The 7,359-nt window shown below is 48.2% G+C and overlaps 1 protein-coding gene across 5 annotated transcripts in view; it reads left to right on the top strand.

Annotated features, from left to right (window-relative positions):
• Positions 1 to 840: 840 nt before the first annotated feature.
• VSNL1 (visinin like 1) overlaps positions 841 to 7,359 on the top strand; it is a 75,741-nt gene continuing 69,222 nt past the window's right edge. Inside the window, exon 1 of one of the 5 annotated variants that reach the window (XM_048938355.1) lies at positions 841 to 973. The gene's annotated coding sequence lies outside the window, so the exon portion shown is untranslated. Of the gene's footprint in view, positions 974 to 1,406; positions 1,565 to 7,359 lie in introns of those variants that run through there. The other 4 variants (XM_048938360.1, XM_048938359.1, XM_048938356.1 and 1 more) reach the window with 4 other exon arrangements.

The raw sequence follows: 7,359 nt of genomic DNA, 5'->3' as shown, positions 1-7,359 counted from the left end.
GTTATTAAGGCTTACTGCTACTATTATAGCAGTAGTGATAGCAAGGGAAAGGCTAGATGAGCTGGGTTTTATATCGAAGGGCAAGATCAGTGGGGCTGCATATCACAGGGCAAGATCGATTGGGTTTGATGTCAAAGGGCTGAGCAACATTAGACCAGTCTAAACGTCTAACATTAACTTCAACGCTATTTTAAGAGGCTTGTGGAAAAGAGCCACGGCTGAAAGCGCAGCCTGTAATGCAAGATGGTGCCTCCATGTGTGCAAGACGGCTGCAGCGGCCCTGGGCACAGGATCCATTGGTCAGAGCACAGCCTGTAGCACGAGCTGCGTCCTCACACGTGTGCGCCAGGTAGAGGGGCTCCAGCCACGCGGGGACAGCTGCCGGTGGCGGTGCAGCGCATGGCAGGAGGCGCACACACGGTTCGTGCGACAGATGACATCAAGCCTCCCAGAGAAGCCTGCATTTGGCCACAGCACACCGGGGACTATGGGGAACAACCCGAAGGCCGGGGACGAGCCGGCTGGAGGCTCGTAAGGGGCCATTTTACTCCGTCAGTGGGACAGACCTCGTGCACCCGCGTCGGTGTGTGAGACAGCAGGTGCTCGTAACGCTGACACCAGCGCTGCCCTGCGAGGCTACCAGAGGCGGCCCTCAGGATGCTGGCTTCGTCCCCTCGCCCCGTCGCCCCCCACACCACACCGCGGGGCCGCGCCTCCCGCGCGCTCTCCCTTTCCCTCCCGCCCGCGGCGGCCGCGCGCATGCTCGCGGGCGGCGCGTGCGCGGGGCCGGCGCGGGGCGGCGGCGGTCTGCAGTGCGGGGCGGGCGGGCGGCGCGGGGGCGCGCACTGAGCTGCGGCGCGAGCGGTGCGGGCGGGCGCGCAGCGAGGCGCCGTCCCTCCGGCCCCAGCACCCCGGCGGGACCCCGCGGCCCCAGCGCCCTCCTCCGCACCGCCGACCGCTCCTAGCGCCGTCTGTAAGTTGCGTCCGGGGACCGCGGGCCGGGGCAGCGGTGCGGGCGGGATGCGGGACGCGGGACGGAGCGCGGAGAGGAGGCGAGGGAGCGGGGCTGCGGGACGGCGGCGCTGCAGGGGTCGCGTTGGCGGTGCTGCGCCCCGAGGGTGCGAGGTGCGGCGGGCGCGGAGCTACCCGAGCGGTGCGTTCCGAGGGAGCGAAGCGCTCGTTCGGTTCCCAGTGAAAAAGAACCAAATAATAAAAAAAAGAAAACACGCTGAAGGAGCGCGGGGAGCGGAACAGTCCGCAAGGTCACCGCGCCGGCGGGGAGGAGGGAGCGCTCCCGACCTCCGGCGATCGCGGAGCTCGCACCATCCGTCAGAGGATTTTATTCTTATCATTTCGATTGCTCCTGAGCGCGCTCGGGTTTTGGGGCCGGAGGTGGGTGGGGACAGCGGTGCTCCGCGGTCCCGGGCATTTCCCAGCCGAAGGCGTGAGGAGGAGGAGGAGGAGGGCGAGGAAGGAGGAGGCGCGGGGCGAGAAGCTTTCCAGTTCCAGCGCCCACAACAAAGGAGCCCAGGCTGAGGCACGGCGTGAGCGGCTTCGGAGGGCGGTGAGGGGGGTGCGAGGCGCGCAGCCCGACGCGGGGCGAGCGCGGGCGGTGGGGGAGCGGGGCCGGGGGCAGCGCTCGGCAGCGGCCGCGGGGCGCGGGCAGGGCACGGCGCTGCGCTGCTGCGGGGACGGGGCCGTGTGCCCGGGCCGGTGCGCCGTGCGGTGCCCTGTGATGCTGGCGCTCCGGTGGCGGCGGCTGGAAGCCCCCCTTCTCCCCCCAAGCGCTGCTTTCCCTCCCGTCGCTCTCTGCGAGGCTGCCGTGTCCCCTCTATGCGGGGCTCCCCCAGCCCTCCCCGCCGCTTAACGCAGGGGGTGTCCCCTGCCCACCGCAGCCCCCTCCGTGCGGGATGTACCCACCACCACCTCCCCACCCTCGGCCGAAGTGTCCCCCTCCCCTCCTTCCCACCCTGAGCTCGGCGCTCTGCCCCCCCCGCCGTGGGGATGGGTATTTCTATGGGAGGGCAGCGCGATCTTATGCAACTGCAGCCCCCCCCCAGAGGAGTCCCATGGAGGCTTTGCGGAGCCGGGACGGGGCTCGGTGCCTTTCCACGGCAGGGAGAACGAGCTCGAGCCTGGGCACTGGTAGGTATACCAGGTACCGGTGGGTATACAGGTACCAGCGGGTAGCAGAGCACTGCTGCCCGCAACACCGGGCTTCCCACCTCTCAAAGAAAGGGCATTTTGCAAACCTGCCCTTTTCATCCCTACTGAAATGTGATTACTCACAAGCCAATTAGCCGAGTGCAAATATATGAATAAATTCCGCACTGAAGATGTTAACGTAGCAGATGTGCTTAAGAGGTGCAGCTGCTTTTGCCAACAATTCCGCCGGCAAAATATTTTTAGTGACATTTTAGAGTGAGTGTTTCTGCAGATAGGCATTCTCATCCTTCATATATCAGAAAGTTGAGCTCACAGAGATCTCACCGCCTCTTACGAAGAGGAGAAAGACACATGTATTTATTAAGCTGGGTCTGATGAGGAACAGAATCCTCGCATGCAGAGGAAAATGAGAATGTGAGGAAGCTTGGTCTCCATGAGATGTGTACGCACTGCCCCTTTCAGAATGCACTGCTTGTTTCTATGGCACATCTTCAGATTCATTGGTTTTCACTACTACCGTTATTCCTGTCAGAATGCTCTTTTTTTGTTAAAGAACACAGTTCATTTGACAGCATCCATTTACTTGGAAAGTTTTCCAGTATGAGGTTAGCACAGCACTATCCATTTCAGTTTTGTGGACCGCGATCAATTTTAATTAAAACTTTAATTACATTTTGTTTCTCCATTCAAACAAAGCACGAAGTGGTCTGGGCTAATGTTGCTGTGAGAGAAAAATAAGGAAACATTTTTAATCTTCATTATGTGTTATTCCTGCCTTTTAATTAGGGACTGAATCCTTATCCTGTTGGACTCGAAAAGGAATTGAATCACAAACTTCTGTGGCATAGAACTGCGGTGTTTAATCAGGCTGTTGCCTTCCTGCCCCACACAGACACGCTGTACATCACATCCCACTGCTGAATTTTGACTTGTTTTTAGAAGTACCCGGTGTTCTGGAACGCAGAGCTGACATCGCATCAGCAGTAGTGTTGAGCAACACCTGTCTGAGGCGGGCACAGCTTTATGTAACCTCACAACGGCAGAGCAGATGCCAGAGCCGTCACATTTCCCTGGTACATGAGAAGAATCACAGTTGGTATCACACTGTGGTACCAACCAGAAGGAAAACTGTAGTTGGGACAGAAGGGTAAGGCAAAGTCTCAATGGGCAGGGTTAGGGTAGGGCAGGATCTGCTGGCAGGAATTTTGCTGCCTGCATGGGATGACAGCGGTGCGGCATGCTGGCTTTGGTGCCGCTGGGAAAAGGAACCACATGGTGTAGGAGGTGTGACATCCTGCTGCCAGGGCTGTGCCAGGCTCCCCACCTTCCAGCACCTCTCCATACCGTGTTCCTGCATCACCACTCCTTCTCCTCTTTTCAGTCTGTTGAAGTGGTGTAGCCCTTCCGACATGTCTTGCTGTCTCTCCGTGTAGCTGCGAGAATGTTCTAGATCTAAGAATGCAGATTCTTTTTAAGAGGCACACGAACGTGGTGAGCTTTGCTACAGAGCTTCCAAAATTGTTTACTTGTCAAGCTGTTTGTTCTGGTTTTGTTTTTCAGTTTTTGAATGCTAATTTTATGCCTGGCTGCACCGTGCATTCCTGCGTATTTGTGAGTGTTGTATCTAAGCCTTGCACTCCTTTAGGGGTTCAATTCCACAAATCCTGCAGATTCCCATGGATTTCCAGAGGTTTGTGTCTTTGGGGCAAATAGTGCTAGTGTGAGTTAAACACCAATGTGCACTAGTTGGAATTACAGTCAGAAGGTTTAAAATGTAATAGGTACATTTGATTTTAAAATATGTACTACTGGGAGACGTAGCACTTACCACGAAAAAACACCATGTTTCTGATGTAAAATATTTCCACTACTGGTCTTTATCCCTTCCTTGTTTAATGCATGTTGTTTTCCTACTGTGGGTAGTACCCTTTGCTTTTTATAATAGTGGTTCAAAAGGAAGCTTGTTTCAGAGCAGTTTGATTGCCTATGGATTGTGCCCTTCTAGTTTTGTCTGACACTCATAGAGAACAACTGAGCGTTCTTCCTGCATTATTCCTCATGCCTAGTTTTGGTTCAGACTTCACCGTAACGAACTAGACGTTTAATCTGTCATTTTTTTCTTGTGGGTCCCCATTACCCCTGTCTGCATGCCTCTTGCTGTCCCATACATCCTTCGCCTTTTTTTTCTTCCTTCCCTTGGAGTGCAATTTTGTTTCTTCTCCACCCTTCAAGTGCCCTGCTTGCATCTTTCCTTTGCCAGTAATGTTCTTCTTAACCCTCGGGAAGAACTGTGACTTTATCACTTCTGCATGTGGCATTGCTGAGAGCAGTGCCTGCTAGGAGAGCTCAGCAGGAGCAGGGGAGGCAGTGAGCATGTGCAGTGCTGTGGGATGCTGGGATCCAGCTGTGCTCCATCACGCTGAGGCGCTTTCTCGCTTTAGCTCCAGCTCCCGTCTTTATTCATCAAAAATATCTCATCCTTCCAGTTTTATACTAATGCTGTATGGGTGATAGCCATAATCCTTTTCAAAGATAACGAAACACGATAGAAAGGATACTACTGTGAAATACATAATCTCCAGGTAGTGCTTCAAATCCATGTGGCTTTTAAAGTTATTATTTCAGTTGCAAAGAAGATGTATTTTTTAACTTGTGTTTTAAACTTAAACGTGGATGTTACCTACAGAATTCTGCTTTCAGGAGCTTTTGCATATATCTTTATGTATATGATCCAACAGACATTAATACACATGTAGAAAATAGATTGATAGAGATGGGACTGTAGCTGAAAGGTGTAAAACTCAGTGGTTTCAAGGAGACAGCTGAAAGAGAAGGAAAAGATACAAATGTCTCAATACTCAATTTCACTGATGTATTTATAAAAATATCAAACTATTCTTCTTCATTATGAGTTCCTTGAGGAGAGTAAAGAACAGAATACATTTTCTAGAATATCTTATAAAGGCACCATTAATTGAAATTACAGTGTTCATTTGGAGTGGGATAATAAATGCATTGACCTAAAAATGCGTTCTGAAACCCTGGTATCAAGAACAGAGGAAGAAGAAGTGTGATAGATCATACTGAAGATTTTCTGTCTTGAATAGACCTCCTCTAAGTCAGGTTTTCAAGTTCAGAAATGTACAAATTTAACAGGTTATATTATCATTGCCATAATTGCAGTGTTTTGACAGAGTCAGAGTTTGCCATGTTCTAGAGTTTGTCAACAGTGTTTTGATTTTAGAAGTCATGAGAGCTGATAAGTAATCAAGTGGATCTTTAATTACAAAAAATATTTTCCTATGAGGAAAACAAAGACTTCTAAAAGAACTTTATCATCACAGAGCAATTTGATGAGGGATATCTATATGGTCACCATTACACAACTTCAGAATAGGGACAAAATACACAAAGCCAGGCTGTTATAGTGATATTTATAGCTTTTAGAGTCATATACATGAGACACTAAACTTGTTAATGAAAATTACTTTTAATCACTTCTGACTTATGGCTGATTTACTTTCAAATAGATGATGATTTTGGAACAACGTCATCAGTTCTGTGCAGCTCTGCTGTGTGGTCTACCTAATGGGATGTGTGTACCTATTTCTCCTGTCTGCAAACAGACCTTCTCAATACGAGAACACCTACAGACTGAGATCTGTGGTGGTAACACCAATGCCATACTACTGTTTGGGTTTTTTTGTTTGGTTGGTTTTTTCAGTAGTGGAATTTTGTTTAACTCCTGACGCGTTGAATCAAATAGTTGAATACCCATCAGTGGGATTACCTTGATTGTTCAGACTTTGATGAACACTATATTCCCAGCACTGTACAAGTAAAAATGTACACTCAGGAAGAAAACAAGCTGTGATGGTAATTTACAGAGCTTTGAGACTAATAAATGTAAGGCTCTAAAGCATTTGATGAAAATTGCTTTAATTATTTTAACTTGGAGCTAAATATGAAGCTCAGACAGATGAAAGGTTTCAGGTCCATGAGTGTTTAATTCTGCAAGGAGTAATGAAAACTGTAACCAAGTGTCCAGCACAGCCCATAACAGTGACTCACTGATACCCATGTGTAGTCTCCTGGTCATGATCCACACTTTTTTTTCTTCTTTTTTGGGGGGAGGTGGGGGGGGGAATAAATCAGTCTTTGATTTATGAAATTATGACAAATGATCATGAAAAATGATCATGGTTCCTCTTAAGTTGTAATAATTAATCATCCTTGGTGTGCATCTTGCATCTTACTTCTGGACTTCGTTACCATTTCTTGAGCCAATGCCTCCCTGAAGCAGCTGAAAGGCAATCACTTAAATAGGTCATCTCTTGGGCCAGGTGTCTGTACAGGACCTGAGACTTGATTTCAGCATCTAAAAATAATGCCACAAAGGCAGTATGTTACTGGAAATGTTTGTGGGTTGGGTTTTTTTGTTGTCGCTGGATTTTTGGTTTCTCTTTCTTTTAAATAAAAGATTAGTGTTCCACTTAGAGAACGTTTTTACTCAAAAGTAGATATTAAATCATTTGCCATGAAATGGAATTAAATGGCATTGAGGAGGACTGAATAATACCCTTTCAGTGGACTGCATTTCAGAATATCTGTGTATTTAATTAAACTTTATTCAGAATGGAGTCATCTAAAATTAGAACATCTTGTTTATAAAAGCTAGTAGAATACAGCACATTTCTGCATACTCTTATCAGCTATATTTAGAAATATAAAGTAACTGGAGACTCTTAGAGGATTAAATTGTGGATATTAACAGTTTGAATTAAAACGTTCTTGCTTTTTAATAGAATTTGGCATACATAGAAAATGGTTATTTTAAAAAGTTAGTAAAAATAAACATTTTTACAAGGCTTTGGCACTGTAAACAAAATCTGCTTGTTTAATGGATAATGCTGCAAAAACTTATTTGTGTCAATATTGCTAATGTCCAGCACATATCCAGCTGAAATCACCATGACTGACAGACTTCCTTTACAACAGAACATGTGCTGTACTTTTGGAGGCCGTTGTTTTTCATTTTAAATGTACTTATTTATTTCCAAATGATAGCAGTAAGTGCTGACATTCAGGGCATTGGACACCTTGGCATACCTATCCTAAAGGGGATAAAGATTTCCATTTGAAAATGCAGCGGCCTGTGAAGGAGTTTTTGTTTGATTAGTAAGACATCAGATC

Source organism: Lagopus muta, chromosome 2, assembly GCF_023343835.1.
Source record: "Lagopus muta isolate bLagMut1 chromosome 2, bLagMut1 primary, whole genome shotgun sequence".
NCBI lineage: Eukaryota > Metazoa > Chordata > Aves > Galliformes > Phasianidae > Lagopus > Lagopus muta.
The sequence above is the reverse complement of the archived record's forward strand: the minus strand, read 5'-3'. Positions and strand labels throughout refer to the sequence as shown.